Source organism: Protopterus annectens, chromosome 16.part0 (assembly GCF_019279795.1).
Source record: "Protopterus annectens isolate FY-2018-M chromosome 16.part0, PAN1.0, whole genome shotgun sequence".
Lineage (NCBI taxonomy): Eukaryota > Metazoa > Chordata > Ceratodontiformes > Protopteridae > Protopterus > Protopterus annectens.
In genome coordinates this window covers 589,426,289-589,446,219 of record NC_056750.1, presented here as the reverse complement: position 1 = coordinate 589,446,219, position 19,931 = coordinate 589,426,289, and positions in this window count along the sequence as shown.

The window sequence follows — 19,931 nt, the reverse complement described above, 5'->3', positions numbered from 1 at the left end:
TACATTAAGAGGGTTTGTGGTCTGCACTCTTGTGGGAGGAGAGGCTGGACTCTGCCCTTCTGAGCTGGGAATTTCTGGTTAAAGGCTTATAGTGCATGCATATCTGAACTGCTTCTTACTGAAGTTGGTGCGCCTTGTTTGCTGTGGCAGAGACTGGATTCGGGCCTGCTGGATCTAGCTTTGTTTGTGTAACTTGAGCACTAATCCAGGCATTCTCTAAAGTATTCAATTGTATTTATTACTGCTTGGTAGTAACTTGATTAAAGTGTAGCTATCATTCCAAGTCTTTTGGATTAAGCACTTGGGCTTCAGACCAGTTTTTTTACATTAGGAAGGTTTGTGGCATGCACTGTGGTGGCAGGACAGGTAGCTTTCATCCTTCTAAGTTGGGAACTGCTGATTGAGAGAGCCCAGTGTCTGTTATTCTTAAAGTGTATTAGTTCTGGTTTAAGCACTTGGGCTTCAGGACAGTTATTTTACATTAAGAAGGTTTGTGGTCTGCACTCTTGTGGGAGAAGAGGCTGGACTCTGCCCTTCTGAGCTGGGAATTTCTGGTTAAAGGTTTATAGTGCCTGAATATTTGAACTGTATCTTACTGAAATTGGTACACCTTGTTTGCTGTAGCATAGACTAGATCCAGGCCTGCTGAATCTAGCTTTGTTTATATGCTTGTTGTTTGTTTGCTTGTTATTTCCCTGGAACGCTAATTCCACCTAATACGCGGCTTCTCAGCGATTCTGTGGATCACTAGTGATATCTGCATTGCTTACTGTACTTATTTCCTTGTTTCACTTGAAAGAAAGTTACTGTTTGTCGTTTTTGCATTTAAGTTACCTGTAACACATTGCACTTAAGTTACCTGGCACTTGCTCACCAAAGCAATTATATAAGTCAGCACTAAAAATTAAAAGCACTACACCCTCACTCCCCACTGGCCCTGGTTTTCAATTATTAAGGAATTCCCAATATTATTCTAGCATGTCCAAAGGTCAGTTGTCAATCTCCTCTCCGGTCCAGCTGGTGAATCTGGGAATCTTGAGGTAACGTTACAACTGCCTCATGTACACAGACAACCCTCTCCTCCTCCCAACAAATTCCAACACATGTGAGAGATGCAACCATATAGTTAAACTGGAGGCTAAGCTCTCTCAACTCAGTACTGGCATAACCAGTCAGGAGGAGAAGGAAACCACACTCACTACAATTCCAGTCTCACATAGACCTACCACAACAGCAAACCAAACACATAATCACACAAAAACATACTCGGAGGCTCTAAATAAAGATCTGCTGAAGCAGCAGAGACCTCCAAAGCAGACACCCAAGCAGCCGCTACCCCAAAACAAAACACGTGCAACACATATCTCACAAAGCCAGTGTGCCAAACAGTCACAGCCCTTAAGACTAAACAACACACCTGATACACTTGTAATAGGTGACTCTATCGTCAGGCACACTGACGTCCCGCTCACCAGGCTGAACAAGGAGAGGGTCACGGTGAGCAGCCTGTCGGGCGCTAGGATCTGCCACATAACACAAACACTCAGGTCACTCCAAGGCAAGTACAAATATGACTCAGTCATTGTCCATGCTGGTGTGAATGACCTGAGACGTACCTCCCTGGACTACATGAAAAGAGACATAAAGGAGCTCTCTGAGCATGTAGCCCAGGCCGGTATGACCCTGACCTTGAGTAGCATCTTACCCTCACCAAGAATGATGCCACAATACGAAGACAAGATGATCAATTTCAACAATTGGCTTAAGTACTGGTGTCATTCAAAGGGGATCCAATGCCTATCAGCTTGGGATGATATGCTTGACAAGCCACGATGCTTCGCTAGGGACGGCTTGCACCTGTCACCCCTGGGCATTCGGATATTGGCAAAGGCTCTTGCTACCCCCATAGTGCCTTTTTTAGGCAAGGCTCAAAAGACAAACCCACCTCCATAGGTATCACAAGGGATAAGAAACTAAGAGTAATGCTACTCAACGCCAGAAGTCTAAACCTCAAGATGCACGCACTCGAAACTCTCCTTAGCATGGAGAACATCGATATCTGTGCAGTAACAGAAACCTGGTTCAGGGCTCCCGAGAGCACACCAGCACTACTAGGTTATACCTCATGCCATGCTTTTCGGCCCCAAAACTTGGACCGAACCACAAAAAGAGGGGGAGTATCGATATTCATCAAAGATACCCACACCTCCAGGTTGGTGGCAAAGCACGAAGCATCAGAGACTATCCATGTGCAACTAACAGTGGGTAAAACTGCCTTCCAGTTTATAGCCTGCTACAGACCACCCTCCCAAACCCAGGAACCCCACTCGGCCTTCCTGAGAACACTGGAAAATATGAAGGTCTCTCCAAACACCATTATATTGGGCGACTTCAACTACCCAAACATAGACTGGGAGCATTACTCTAGCTCCAACACCCTAGCCCAAAGGTTCCTAGAATTTATAAACTCAAATGCTATGGAACAACTTGTTACCACTCCCACAAGAGGGAAAACATACTGGACCTGATCATCACCAACATGGGGACTCTATGCTCCAGACTAGAAGTGTATCCCTCACTGGTAAGTTCAGACCATAAACTAATCTCACTGGATATTCACATCCCGACCCCACCCCCTGCCCAGAAAACCACAGTGAAAAACTTCTCTAAAGCAAATTTCACACTCCTCAAAACTGAGGTGGAATCCTTCAAAGCCCCGGCCTGTGGAAAATACGCCCAGACCGCAGAATCCTTTATAAACGCATTCTATGAACACCTTCAGGAATGCATGGATCATGCGATCCCAAATAAAACCAAGACCCAATCCTCCAAAGGCAGACGTCCTGTCTGGTGGACCCCAGCCATAAACAAACTATACAATAGAAGGAGGAAGCTACTAAATGATAGAGCAAAATCCCAAAAGGGAAGGCATCACTGATCAGTATTAGCAAAAACTACGGGCACACATAAAATTGTCTAAGGCCAGCTTCGAGAGAAAAATTGCACAGGACACTAAGGATAATCACAAGGCTTTCTTTAGTTATGTTAGGAACCTGGGTGGTAATTCCCAGATATGCTCAGAATTAGTCCAAAATGACAAAAATACACCGAACCCACAGACATTGCTAACATCCTAGCTGTCAGGTTCAGCGCAAACTTCTCCCCTCCCCACCAAAAGGGCAAATATCTCCCAGCAGAGTGCTGCCCCTGACATCTCAGATGCTCAGGTAAGAGCCGCCCTCTCCAAAGCAAAAACACAGCATCAATGGGACCAGATGGTGTCCCGGCTGCCCCTACATGAACTCCAAGAAGAGCTAAACCCAAACATAAAACTTCTGTTCAATCTCAGCCTTACTACAGGATATGTGCCCAAAGAGTGGCGTACAGCAACAGTGGTCCCTCTCCATAAAGGTGGTGCCTCAACGGATCCTGGAAACTATCGCCCCATAAGCCTGACTAGCTTGGTCTGCAAAGCTATGGAAAGGATCATCATGGACCTCATAAATAAAGATATTGGGGACCTACAAACACTGGATCCTACCCAGTTCGGCTTTGTTAAGGGCAGATCCTGCCTCTTAAACCTGGTTGATTTCTTTGAAACAGTCACCAAGGCCATTGACGAGGGGAGGTGGTCCACACAGCCTACCTGGACCTCGCAAAAGCCTTCGATACAATACCCCACTCGGGCATTATAGATAAGCTCACCAACTTAAATATAAACCCCTATGTCACTAGATGGATTGCAAACTGGCTCAAGGACAGAACCCACATGGTTAGAATTGCTGGATCCATGTCAGACTCCAAACCAGTTACAAGTGGTGTCCCACAAGGCTCAGTCCTGGGACCTCTCTTGTTCGGTATATATTTCTCGGAGGTACAGGCCAACACGGAAGGACTGTGGCTGACCAAGTTCGCAGATGACTGCAAACTAGGCGCCATAATTGACTCTCTAGCCGACACAAGCATCCTCCAAAAGGGCCTCATAGAAACAGACAACTGGTGCCAGAGCCATGGCCTCAAGCTAAATGCCAAAAAGTGTATAGTCATCCCCTTTGGCAAAAACAAAGTGCCCACTAATTACCACATAGGTGGTAATCCATTAAGTACAGAAGAAGTAATTAGGGACCTGGGGACCCAAGTTGATAGCAATCTCTCATTTGACAACCACGTGGCCAAAGTGGTTAGAAAAACATTTTATATAGCCCACCTAATCATAAAGGATTCACATCTAGATCAGGGGAGGTCATCGTGCCTCTTTACTCATCCCTCATCAGGCCCATAATTGAGTACAATGCCCTTTTGGGATGTACCTTACCAGACACCTGCAGCAACTGGAAAGACCACAAAAGTACCTCACCAAGAGGATCAAAGGGCTCAAACAGATGCCATATGCTGCCAGTTAAAGAAACTCCAGCTCTACTCAGTGGCATACCGCCTGTTCAGAGGCGATCTGTGCCTGACGTATAAAGCCATGTCCAACCTGGAATTAATGGACATGCTGCACCTCAGAAAATCCAAATCCCATCGAGCTACGCGCTCGAGAGACTTGAACCTCAGCACTGAAATAAATAGGACATGCTGGAGGGACAGATTCATAACTCAGAGGCTCCCTTCACTCTGGAATAAAATCCCAGTCCAGGTTAGGCAGAGTCCCTCATTGACTCTCTTCAAGAGGAATCTTGATGAGTGGATGGGAGATCGTAGGTTTACGCTGTGTATTACTTCTGTGTCACTGTTAGACAGAGGCACAGTATACTAACCTCGAAAAAGGGCATAGCAAAATAAATTTAAAATGGGTGGCGAAAGCCAAACACATTCTGGCTAGGCTTATAAATGCCCTAGGGCAGATAGCCTAGTATGAACCTATGAACCTATATATACAGTCTGCAACAGTCAGTTACTGGCTGGTATGCATAAGTAAATCTGGCACACGTAGCATGTTAGTTTATCCCCAGAAATGTGAGTGTGTGTCAAGAAATGCAGGGTTCTGTACAAACTGAAGTGAAAATGTCATGTGAAAACATCCCAAATATGTAGATAAAGAAATAGAAATGCAATCAAGAAATATGTAGCAGTAACATCTGCATCCTGGACAGTTAGTATGTCAGATATAGGTCAGGCATATATTGAACTAGCCAAACCCATTACACAACCTAATGTATGGTGGCAAGTGTAATAACACATGTAAGGGATAGACACCTGCAGTCACTAGGAATGTAGTGTAGACTAAAAGATAATTATAAGATGTTAACCAAGGTTTTTTTCTACACCCTACTGTATGTGCATAAACAATGCAATTCCACACCTCAATGGGTATGTGTAATCTTAAATATTTGTTGGGACATATGTCTTATTGTTCTATAAATATTTGCATTCACGTCGATGCATGTGCCCTGTTTAAAACCCACAATCATGGTGGCCTGTTGCTACCAAACATCCCTGCATGCTGTTGGAATATCCACTGTGGTTCAATATATGCATGTGTTATGCTTGCTTTTCAACTGTTGGAACCTTGGTGTGTTGGGTTAATGGGAATATTACTGCATGCTGTTACAACTAATCTGGAATGCTGTTGTTTATGTTGCAATTAAACACACCTAATCACAGAACATATGGGAAAGCCGGTCCCAGCAGACCCACCTGTCCCTCCTCAGCTGGCGAGTGCACCTGGCACCAGCAGGTCCGGTGCCCAGCCCGGGCTCCCCTCCTCCGTTGGTCCTGTGCCACCTTTGGGTGGAAGAGCTGCAGGTGATGGGGCTCATCCCCCCCGTGCGATTGTGGGTGGAGAAGGGCCACCTGTCACCATTCGAAGGGTCCGGGTTGTGGTGCGTACGGAGAGCCAGCGTTCAGTCGCTGATCCCCTACTCCAGCTCGAGGCAAGAGTGGTGCGTCTCACTGGTGAGCCTGCCCATCCTACGCAGCCCCCAGCACAGCCACCCTCGGGGCTGTGAAGGTGCAGTGGTGACTGCCCATGGGTGGGGATCTCAGTTCCACTGTTACCATCTGTGGGCTCATGGGCTTGCACTTTCCAAACATCCGACCCCGTCAATTGTGTTCACCCACCCCATGTGTCATACACCAGCCCTGTATGCATCTTGTCTGTTTACCTCCCCAACCTACCTCCCCAGACATACTTACTTCCTCTACCTCACTTCCCACTCTCACCTGAAAAAAAAAATGGGCAATCTGTACCCACAAAAAAATTATGCTCCATACATAGCTGCCCATTTCACACACATGTCCATAGGACATGTAAACTGATAATTATAATTGGCAGTACAACATACTTTGTTGTATTCACCCCTCTCCCAGGGGTGGAAGGTTTCAAATATCACTCCAAGTTTATTGCATATGCACAGCTGTTGCTGGTAAAGAAATGGGCAGCTATGGACCTTCCCTACACCCGTCCTGCACATCCCGAGGTTGTTTACCTACCGTCTGTCCCTCTTTGTGCCCCCTTTCTTACCACTTTCCTATCTCCCCATTTTCTTGTCTTTAAAAGAAATTAGTGCGGGGGTTAGCGGGAGTAAGCACTTTTAAGCAGTAGTAAGTGGGTTTAAGTGAGTGTGCGCATGTGTGCGCTTAGCTAAGCGTCGCGCAAACCTGCTTACAACTGCTTAAAAGTGCCTTAGTCACTCTATGGCAGGGCCCTTGTTCTGCTGAGCAGCAAAAGAAAAAAACCTCTGCCAGTCTCGAACCCCAGACCATTGACACAATAGACTGCATGAATTACCACTAATCCACAGCAGATATACAAATAACTTGGTTCTGAAATAAATATATCATGCATTACAATGAGGGAAAGTAAATGGAAATTAGGAATGGTATAACACAAATCCTGTTCTGTGGGTTTTTACCAGCAGTTGTTGTGGAATTGCATGAAATGACTGTGAAAGGAGAACCAGCCATCCTAGCAGGGAATAATGTTACAGTAGCACTTTACAAACACCACACAGTATCAGACCAGGATAAATACTGGCCACAGGAATACAGTGCAATAACCACATTTGTATGGCAGTTAATTGTGTAAGTCAGAAATAAAGTACATACTCCCATGTATCCTGTGTTAGCATTTGGAGGGGTGAGCACATGTCTACACTGAGAAATGTGTACTGGAAGCAGCAACATTCAGGTTTGAGTACAACATGCATATAACTGGCTACAACCCTAGCTTCAGATAAGAGACATATACCAACCTTCTGACTGACACAACGGTATCCAGAGCAAACAAGCATGGGCCCCACCTTGGACAGCTGAAAGGGCTACGCCTACCTAACCTAGCATTTTATAGCAGTGGGCTGCAATCACAGTGAGTAATGCAATCACCACAAAGCAGGCTGCATGCAATTACTGAATGGTGGGCAGCAACTGGTGCAGAGGCTGTCACATGCACAAGTGCAGATACCTAGAAAAGCAGGCTGTACCTGCAGTCCACACATGCAATTCTATCATTGCAGGTGCTGGGAGATAGAGATAGAGAGAGAGAGAGAGAGAGAGAGACGGACACAGACACAGAGACACAATAGAGAGAGAAACTGAGACATAAACCGAAATAGAGGGGGAAAACCCAAAACAAACAATCAAAAAATAAATAAATAAAAACCTACAAAACCGTAACACACGGAGCAGGGAAATACAAAGGTAAGGTATGTAACTGACATGTATGTGTTGGCATGTAGTAGATGTTCCTGAAGAGTACTCTACACACTGCAAATCATCCATGTGTGGCAGCAGTGCATATATATCTGTATCCGCACATGTGCATAGGGCAAGGGACATACTGCAACTGTTAGTGAAGGGTGGACAGATATCTGTCATTGAAGGTTGATATGTGCATATATCTATGTAGGTCATAGTGTGTGTCCTAGAAAACAGCATGCAGTGCTGATATATGCCATGTGGTGGTTAAATGCTGTGAGACTGATTTGTCAGATCTGCTGTGTTGCAGCCAGTGAGGCCTTCTAATGCCACATGGGCTGAGGACACCCACATGCATTCTGCACAACACTGTGCAATATAATCACATAACTGTACATCCCTCAACTGTCGCATAAGTGATATTCCCACCATGAAAGGTGGACTGTACATGTGCCTATATGTACATCCATGTGTACAGCAATGGATGTGTACATGTATGTATAGATATAGATATATATAGCCATATAGAGAGAGAGGGAGAGACAGAGTGACACGGGGTCATATGTACTGCAACAGGTGTGTGGTGACCAAGGCATGGACTGTAGACAAGTGTTGATACTGCAGTGCCATTCCTCCTTTCCAAAACACTGTACCCTTAACTACCACACAGGTAGAGATCTACCTAACAGTGAAGGTGTGATAAGGGAACATGGGACACAGGTGGACAGTAGCCTCTGTTTTGATGAAGACAGCGCCACACTGCACCTGTAATCAGTCTGTGTGTTATGTGTCATGGCAACAGGTGTGTCATCTACAGAAATATAGGGCAGTGTTCCCCTCTACTCATCACAATGCCCTGTGTGGTATGTACCTCACATGACAACTACACCAGGTGAAAAGGCCACAGACATACCTCCCAATGGGTAATACTGGCCGCAAACAGATGCCCTATGCAGACTGACTCACGAAACCACATCTACACTGTATTGCATACTGGCCACACAGAGGTGACCTCTGTCGGACATACAGAGGTATGTCACACCCATAGCTGGGTGACAACCACCATGGCAACATATCACAATCCCTCCGGGATACACGCTCTAGGGCCCTAAACCTTGTCAGCTCACTAAACAGCACATGCTGGAGGGATATTTTCCCATCTCAGAGATATGCCATACACCAGAATAGACTACCTAGCAATAGCAAACAAGGCTCCTCATTAGCAGTTGTCATAAATACCCCTGATGATTGTGTGGGAGATTGGTAATACACCCCAGGAAACACTTCTGTGGTTCTGGTTGGCAGGGTCAAGTGAAATCAAAGTACATGTGTGTCAAAGGCCAGGGTAGCACATGGCTAGGCTGCCATAGGCCCTAGGGCCAACAGCATATTACCTACCTATGACACTATGCACTCACACATGTACTCAATGCAATACCTGCTATGTGAGGTTGAATAAGTGTAACGCTGAATGTGTGCAAGGTCTGTAAAGGTGTGATAGCTTTGTGTGAAGTTGTATCTGACATGGTAGTGTCTATCCTAGCTGTGAGGACAGCAAATGATGTGTAATGTACTGTTAGGCAGACATAGTAGTACAGCACATGATGTGACGTAGTTCGTTGTTAACGAATGTGGTGTTTCATTGTAGGCTAAAGCAATACATGTATGCTTAGTGAGTGGTACTGCTGGTGAATCCAACTCCCATATGAACTGTAGTACTACCAGAAGCTGTAGGCCTAAACAGCACAGTATGATGTGTGTTCACATTGCTTGGAAACACTGTCATGTGTGTTTCCTGTAGTCTGCACAGAGGACAAAACTCAGGCATAAGGGTGTGTAAGTAGTGGCACACAGTACTGTATGGTACACAGGTAATGCTCATCTGTGTTGGCATACAGTTGTGTGTTGTATGTTTGTCTGATGTGTGTGTAATCATGCCTGTACAATGGCTGCAATCATATGTGTGTTACAGGGTATACATGTGTATCCAGCAACATATATACTTCTGTTACAGCAGTATGCCACCTATAGTAACAACTGTACACATCTGTTAAGCAGGGCTATGGCATCAATGACTAGGGTGGTTGACTGGTACTACTGTACCTGTACTTCACATCCATTGCAATGGATGACATCTCTGTTCGTGCATTGGTGTGATATACACCTCTGTCTTGAGGTTGTGCAATGTGTCAGAAACAGTGTGTCGGGTACTGTTGTATAGTGGTGTGATATACAGTGTGTGCCAGGCACTGTTAGTTGAGGTCTGAGAACCAATAAGTGGTATTGAACTTGTGTAACCTCTGACAGACAATAGGATGGTATATATGTCAGTAAAGTGATATCTGTGGTTAAAGGTGTAAAGTGTGCCACAAGACTTGCTCACACATATTGTTCATATCTTTTTCAGCCAGATGGCCCACCAACGCAATCCATCATACACAGCGGATGAGGAAGAGGTGATACTACAAAGCCTATTGCAGCAGTACATGATGCTGTTATCCAGAAGCAGCCAGCACCAGCAGAAGTGGACTGCACTGTGGCAGGAACTTGTTCATCGGGTAAATGACATAGGCATGCATAACCGGACATATGAGCAGGTATGCCATCACTGCAGTGATTTAATTAGACATGTCTGGCGGCGTGCGTCTGATATCCAAAGACAACAGCATGCCACAGGTGGTGGGGTGGCCATTCATCCCCTCTCACCAGAGTGGAGGAGCTGCTCTTAAGCGTGGTGGCTCCTGAACAACAGCAACATCAACCTCTGACATGTGTTGTCATGGAGGCCGGAGCCACCCAGCACGTCCACCCAGAGCAAGCAGGTAACATGCCCTATCTGTAGACAACAGTTAACTGTATTGTTAGATTATGTCTACGTGAGATGTGTACTGTGTGTTTAGCAGTTCTGCTGCCTAGTGTTGTGCAATACTGATATTTCGAATAATATCTCTACACATGTGACTGTTGACTGTTGTTATAATGCAGTTTAGCATACCCAATGTAGCAATGCCACAGTTGTGGCCATTGACTAACTCTCTCATATTCTTGTAGGTCCCTCTGGTGTGACAGCAGGGCAGCCGATCCATGCTGGTGAGTGTGTTATAACTGCAATGTTGGTAATGAAATATGCATGTCATAGGTGAGGTGTAGGCCATGTACACGTAACACACCTACGCATAATGCATGTCGTGCATGTTTGCTGTAAGACGTTGCACAGCTCAGTAATGTCAGTAGCTGCCTCACTGACATGCAATACACAGAGCATAAGACACAGTTGTAGCAACCCCGTACTGCACATTGGATAGGCATAGTTGCAACACCTGTAACAACATAACACGTTTATCATATGCAGTACACAAAGACATGCTACATATGGCGTAACCACTCACCCACTGTAAGGTCACACCTCAGTATCCCACATGTCATCCACACACACATGGTGTACCTCAGGGGTACAGGCCTATCATGGGGCTGTGCAACACTCTTCAACACATAACACAGTCATGTTAGGCAATGCTCCCTATTGGGCACCTCATACACCCATGTACAAAGTGGCTGTGTAATAGTGAACGTAGTCACGGCACTGCAGTTCAGGTACAGCATGCTTTGCGGTGGTATGTCACACAGTAGTAGCCATAAGTGACCACAAGATGCATGATGATGATGATGATGGCACATGGTAGTACACCCCATCCAGTTACAGTGACCACAGTACTACACATAGCGGTCTTTGCTTTGCACCTCACTGTTGTGTGTGTGCAAACATATGCACCTATACACAATATGCATAGCATGTTGTGTGTGTGCTTACATATGCCAGTATACACAATATGCACAGCTGTCGCCATCTGTACAAAGAGTCACATATATGTCCTGGAATGCTATTGGGTGTATAGGTCACATGACACACATTGGGTATGTGTGGTGTTTAATGTTGCAGTCGTGTAGCATGCCATGTCATGGCTGGCACAGACATATCTGCAATATGTCCCACTCTCACCATAACCACTGTACAATGGCCATATCGAGCATTGGGTTTCCTTCACGTCTACATGCACCACTCATCCCATGTCTGTACATTGCATGCATTTGCTACACCTGTGCCCACTATTATTTGCTATGGACACAGACACTGTAAGCAGACATGGCAATCTGTGTGTCACACAGATAACACATGCAGCCATGGTATGTATACCACTGAGTGATGGTGCACAGTACATTGCAGAGCAGATAATACTTGCACAGCAATATTGTGTCCATGTACACATTGTGTTCCAGGGTGTAGACAATCAATCAACAACTACACACATGCATCACAGCCATGTATAATGTCATTAAATAGGGCCATCAACACTTACACTGCATGGTCTTGAGCAACACATATTCTGCATGTTGACACATGTGAGGTGACTGTTTGCCTTGTGATACTGTCACCCACCTTCACCCACTATTGTGTATGTGTTGGATTGCTGGTGTGTGTGTGTGTGTGTGTGTGTGTATGTGCTGTGGTGAGCAGTGCATCTGTGTGCATGTATGCATGTGTTCATGTCTACATGTGTTCATGTGTGCATGTGTTCATGTGTGTTAACATCATGTACAAATTGTGAAGTGAGTTTCCTGTCTTCCTCCCACAGGTGCTGAGTTAGGGGTGTCTGAATGCAGCAGGAAACCTGATGTCACTGCCACTAATAGTGGAGATGATGAGACATGTATTGTGGCACAGGAAGATCTGTCAGGGTCTGTCGTTGGTCCACCAATTGACAGTACACAGCGTTCAACCCCATCTATGCGCACACTCATACTGCCAATACATCCCTCATCACCAATGGCCTTAGCTGAGGGACAGCATACAGTCGGCATTGATCAGGAGAGTGTGGTACCCATGGCACGTGCATCCCCTCACAGCAGCCATAGCCAGATTACTGGAACGGTACCACATAGGCGGATGTCTAGGGGTTCTCGGGGGAGCACCACTGGTCGTATTGCCCCTGGCACACGTGCCTCCAGAGGTATTACAACCTCCAGTATGTTCCAGGCTGTAATGCAGGCACAGGCACGTATGGAACGGTACACCCGACAGGGACTAAGGGCGCAGAGGGCCCATTACACTGCTATCAATGACAGCATCCGTGACCTTGCCGGTGCCATCCGGAATTATACAGAGGTCACTGATAGCCATTGGAGGGAGACATTAGATGTCCTCCACAGTGTGTTAGCCATGAGCCAGGACCGTGCGGGATGGATGGGAAGCCGACGCAAATGCATGCCAGCAACAGCATCAGCTGGCAGTCGTCATGGATGGACCATGGATCACAGCCGCTCCCGTAGTGGCAGTACCAGCCCCAGCAATGCTGGGGCTGGCCTTTCCATTGACCGTCCTACTAGACCATGTGCACGTGGCACTGGCCAGTCCTAACAGGGACATGGGTCCAGTCATCATACCTCTGCCTCTGATGATAGCACCCAGTCAAGGTTGGTACCCGATAATGTCTGTAGCACCCCTGCCAGGCACAGATACAGTGTCCGTGGCCAGAGACAGTGATCTGTACGGCCTAGCGGGTACAGTCTGTGGCTGTCCCACAACCGCCCGTATATGGCAGCCACATGGTGGAGCTGTGTGCATGCACACACACACACATATTAACCAAACAACTAGGGATCACACATACACACACACATTACATCAACATTGGCCCATGCTGTACTGTTGTCCCTCACACACACACACAGACATGTCGATTGGATGGGTCAATGTCGGGCTCTAGCAAACCAACAACACACCTTGTGCATATGATGACAACTGCGCCACCTCCTGTCATCTGTCACATTGATGCAGGAATAGGCTAACATGGTTCTGATGCACAGGGTGACATTATAGCAGAGTAGCAATAGTAGCAAGTTGCCAACAGGAAAGTGTACTGATATCCTTGTAGGTATATCTGAGCAGGCATTATGCATCACAGCTCTGATAGTCATTGTAGCATTGTTTACACCAGTGTTAGGTCTGAGTATGTATTGTCCACCCATGTGCCACTTGGCTGAAGTGTACAGTGTTGCCAGCATGCATTAGTGAGTGGACAGTATGTGTGTGATGTGAGCATTACAAATTAGCAGGTGTACATTTGTGAACATGGTGTGTGCGCACTGTCTGAATGTACGTGCATAGTGGACATGTGGGATGTGCGACATACCCTGTTGTACACATTGTTAACATCTCATGGTATCTTTCGATGGTCAGTATGCATTCTACTACAGATATGTACTAACATGGGTACATGTGTATATGACATGGGTTGACACTATGCTGTGGGTGATACTGTTGATATTTGTCAATGATCTGCAGTCTGATAGTATACACCACCTCAACAGCATGACTATAACCAATCATTAGATGATGTCCTGACAAATGAGACACAGTTGTAGGGAACTCAGTAACAGCCGGATCCTTCCGGTACTATACTATAACAGTAACCAGTGGTATTGACCGCCACACGTTCCTGGGACCACACCTGTGTGGCATATAGCCCTCTTAGGTACATGCAAACACATGAGGGATATGTCCATCCACATCTGGAAATGCATGCATTGGCCTACACTGCATTCCCTGGATGGGACGCATATCCTACACAAGGGTATCATACAGACAGATACCTGTTGTCCAATACATGCTGTATAGTCATAAGCCGACTATGGCATAGTCACCCACATTTACTAGACATACTATCCTGACAGTACCACATAGGTGGTAGCCCTCAACATGTATGCTGGGTACCAATGTGTACAAACAGACGCGTATTATGTCATCTGTCCCTTGGTATCCACATATCCATAGGTATTGTGGGGTCCATCTGTGTTTCACATAACACAGTAGGGGTCTGCATGCATATCCACGGGGCTGTTGTACACCTATAATGACTGTCCATTACTGCCAGTCGTTGTTGTGTATGAACATGTGTGACATATTCCCCAGGCAATTACCCTCACTCACAGTACTCTATAGTACGTGTCATGGTTGTGTGTGGCACAGATGACCTTGGCCACGGATCACTACAGTGGCCGGGCTTGTTGCATACATACATATGTGACCTATGATCTGAGAAGCAGCGGCACAATCTGTCAAAGGAAACAAATGTATTCATGTAGTATGCAGGCTTCACACCTATGTACTGATTGAGGTCACATGTACACATATTCACTTGCCGCACAGATACCCAATGTGTGCAATGCACATACTGTTTTAATCATATGTCATACTGTAGTAAAAGCAAAACCCACACTGCATTGACCGCCTGTGGCACACACACACACACACACACACACACACACACACACACACACACACACACACACACACACACACACTCACCGTTTGCAGGATTCAAACCCCTACCTAACTATGTTATGATACTAGTGAGATACGTATTAACACGGCTTGCTATATGCTTTCCTGGGTGGTTTCTGTTCTCCTGATATATTTGTAGGATGCTGACATCATCAGACATTCCAAAGAGGGATGTGCCTCTTTTTGGCTACTCCTCTCAAAGGAAATCACACACATACACACACACACACACACACACACACACACACACACACACACACACACACACACACACACACACACACACACACTGTCAGCGCTTGCAGGATTCAAACCACTACCTATGTTATGATACTAGAGAGATACACATTAACACAGCGCGCTATATACTTTACTGGGTGGTTTCTGTTCACCTGATATATTTGTAGGATGCTGACATCATCAGACATTCCAAAGAGGGATGTGCCTCTTTTAATGTGTTTTCCCAGTCTCCAAAAAGGCTACTCCTCTCAAAGGAAATCACACACATACACCCCCCCCCACACACACACACACACTAACACACACAGTCAGCGCTTGCAGGATTCAAACCCCTACCTAACTATGCTATGATACTAGAGAGATATGCATTAACATGGCGCGCTATATGTTTTACTGGTGGTATTTGTAGGATGCTGACATCATCAGACTGGACATGGAAATGTGTGTGCACTTTCTTTTATGCAATCCCAGGAATGATCCATGTGGGTCGGCAGGTATCAACAACTTGAACAGGACCCTGTGAGTCGCACCTTGTGTGATCTATCTGTGGACACACTGACATCCCTTCATATGTCAACACATATCTATGCATAGATTGTTGGTTTTGTGGATATGACATGTGTCTGCGATGTTGATGAAGAGCTATGCAAAGTCTATGTGGGACATGTGTAGCTCTGTTTAGTGATGTATGTCCTGGGTGGCTGCCTTGCAAACAGTGTAGCATGTTTGGGAACCATGATCTGCACATGAACATACCACAGTTGGTAGGGTTGTGTGTTTGTCAGCTTCCAATAGCTCTGTTTATGACTTCAGCCATGATGCACTCCATGGCCTTGCAGATCAGACTTTATGGGCTTACTGGACTATACTTCCCATGGTGTGTTGTGCACCCACACTTGTGGGGAGTGCCATATGTTGCTGTAACACATGCAATGGTTCCAGACCCTGTGGAGTGGGTGAGGCTCAACAGACTGTTCAGGTGCAAGGTCTGTTTGTTCTGTAGTGCATGCATGACACATATTGGGAAACACTGTAATGCAATTGCTGCCATGCTTTTGGCTTTGGGGGGAGCTGGTCAGCCATTCTACGCGTGATATCTCCTGGTATGATGTCAGGGACTATTGTCAGTGGGAGGTGGGTATGTATATATGGGCCTGTCTGACAGGATGTCGTCATTGTAAGGTACAGTTGGCCCTGACTCAGGACATATATGAGTGTACATTACTATTTATGACATAGCTGAAGGACATGTCATGATTCTCAGTCTGGACTCCTCCTCAGCTACTTTTTACAAAACACCAACAAACCTAAGCACTAATCCCGGTTATACTCTTTTACACACTTAACACCCTACTGATCCTTTGTGATCAGGCTACAGAGTATGTCATCATAATATACTGGCATGTCCAGTGGTCGGTTTTGTGTGCACTCTCCAGTCCAGCTAGTGAATATTGTGGTTATGGCACAATGTCACATCTGCCTCATGTACACAGACAACCCTCTCCTCCTCCCAACACACTCAGATATATGTGAGAGATGCAACAATATTGACATACAGGAGGCTGAGCTCTCTCGACCCATGACTGGCATGGTCTATCAGGTGGTGAAGGTGACCACACACACCACATATCAGTCTCATATACACCAATAGCGACAGCAATCAAACCACATTATCACACATACACATACTCAGAGGCTCTACATACACTCTGCCTAAGCAGCAGAGACCTCCAAAGCAGACACACAAACAACTGCTACCTCACTACAATACCCACATATCACATAGCTCACAATGTCAGTGTGCCACACAGTCACTGCCCTTTGGGCTAAACAACACACCTGATACACTTGTAATAGGTGACACTTAATGTCAGACACACTGACGCCCCACTCACCAGGCCAAACAAGGGGATAGTCACTTTGAGCTGTCTCTCAGGTGCCAGGATCCGCCACATAACACATGCACTCAGGTCACTCCAAAGCAAGTCCAGGACTGGCTCCATCATTGTCCATGCTGGTGCGTACAACCTCAGACGTTCCTCCCTGGACCACATGACATGTTACATAGAGGAACTCTCTGATCATGTAGCCCAGGCCAGTATGACCCTGACCTTGTCTAGCATCTTACACTCACCAAGTATGATGTCTCAGTATACCAACAAACTGATCACGTTTAACAGTTGGCTAACATACTGGTGTTACTCAAAGGGGATACAGTGTATGTCAGTCTGGGGTGACATGCTCGACATGCCACATAGCTTCCCTATGGACAGCTTGCACCTGTCACCCTTGGACTTTTGAATACTGGCTAAGGCACTTGCTGCCACCATACTGCCTTATTTAAGCGGGGCTCAAAAGACAGACCCACCTCCATAGACATTACAGAGTACATGACACTGAGGGTAATGCTGCTCAACACCAGATGTATTACCCTCACATTAACCACACTCAAGAATCTCCTCAGTATGGAGAATAGCAATATCTGTGCACTAACAGACACATGGTTCAGGCTCCCACATTCACACCAGCACTACCAGGTTATATTTCGTACCATGCTTTCTGACCACATAACTCGGAATGGCCAACACAAATAGGGGGAGTATCCATATACATCACAGATACACATACCTCCGGGTTGGTAGCACTGCACAAAGCATCACAGACCATACATATGCACCTAACATTGTGCATATCTGCCTTTTGGTTTGTTGCCTGCTACAGACCACACTCACAAACTCAGCAACCACACTCGTCTTTCCGGGGAACACTGGGAAATATGACGGTCTCCCCAAACACCATTATATTGGGTGATGTCAAATACACACACATTGACTGGGGATAGTACTCAGGCCCCAACACCCTCACCCAACAGTTGCTACAATTTGTAAACTCACATGCTATGGCACAACCGGTCACCACACCTACAAGAGGGGACAACATATTGGACATGATCATCACCAACATGGGGACTCTATGTTCCACACCTGCGATATACTCCTCATTGGTAAGGACAGAACATACTTTATCTCACTGGACATCCATATCCCGTCCCCACAGCCATCCTGGGTAATCTAGGTGAACTTAACAAAAGCAAACGTCACACTTCTCCATACCACGGTGGTATCCTTCAGAGACGCTGGGTCAGTGGTAAGTATGGCTCAGACTGCTGAATCCTTTACATACACATTCTATGGACACCTAGTGGACTGCATGGATTGTGCTATCCAAAATAACACCTGGACTCACTCCTCCAATGGCAGGGGACCTGTCTGGTGGACCCCGGCCATTAATACGCTATACAACAAAAGGAGGAAGCTACTACATGATAGAGCACAATCCCAGACAGGGAAGGCATCTGTGATCTGTACTAGCAGACAGCTACAATCACTCGTGTATTTATGTCAGGCCCACTTCTAACGGACAATTGCACCAGATACATCGGACACTCACAAGGCCTTCTTCAGTTAATTCAGGTACCTGGCTGGACACTCACTGATATGCTGTGTGTTACTGCATACTGACTGAACATACCCTGAACCCACAGACATTGCCAACATCCTGGCAAACAGGTTCAATGCAGATGTCTCCCCCCCATCCCCCCTAAGGGGGTACTGTCCATCCCAACAGAGTGTAACCTCCCTGACATCACGAATAAACAGGTGAGTGCTGCCCTCCCCACAGTGGTCAACACAGCATCAATGGGACCAGACAGTGTCCCGGCCTGTGTCATACACGGCCTTCATGACAGACGTAACCCTCACATTACGTCACTGTTCAATATCAGGGTTACTGCAGGATTTGTACCCACAGAATGGCATACAGCGATAGTGTTCCCGCTCCACTGAATACTGCCATAACAGACCACAGACAATATCAGCCTGTAAGGCTAACTAGCCTGTTCTGCAAAGCTATGGAGCGTATTGTAATGGGACTCATGCACATAGACATGGGAAACCTACAGACACTGTGTCCTACACATTACAGCATTGTTGTGGGCAGATCTTGCCTGTTGGACCTGTTTATATTCTTTAAACAGTTACCAGGTCCATCAATGTTGGGACGGTTGTCCACACAGCCTGCCTGGACCTTGCACAACCCTTCAACACAATACCCCACACGGCCATTATGCATAGGCTCACCGGCATCAATATCGACACATATCTCACACGATGGATTGCTACCTGGATCAGGGATAGCACCCACATGCTCAGTGTTGCAGGTGCCATGTCTGACTATACACAAGTTACACATGGCATCCCACAAGGCTCAGTCCTGGGACCTCTCTTGTTCAGTATATATTTGTGTGACATACAGACTATCACAGGAGGGATATGGCTGCCCAAGTTCGCAGATAACTGTAAACTGGGTGCCATAATCAACTTTCCAGCTGGCACATGCATACTCATACAGGGTCCCACAGAGATAGGATGACTGGTGCCTGAGCCATGGCCTACGGCTACATGCCATTAGTTGCATAGTCATCCCCTTTGAGAATGACAACATTCCCACACATTACCACATAGGTAGCAATCCATTACATACGGTTGTAGTTGTTATGGGTTTGGGGACATGACCGGTTCGTACTCTCGCCTTTGACAATCACATTGCCAAAGCGGTTAGACAGTACTTCTACATAGCCCACCATATCCCACATGGTTTCACTTGCTGATCACGTGTGGTCATTGTGCCCCTATACTCATCACAACCATGC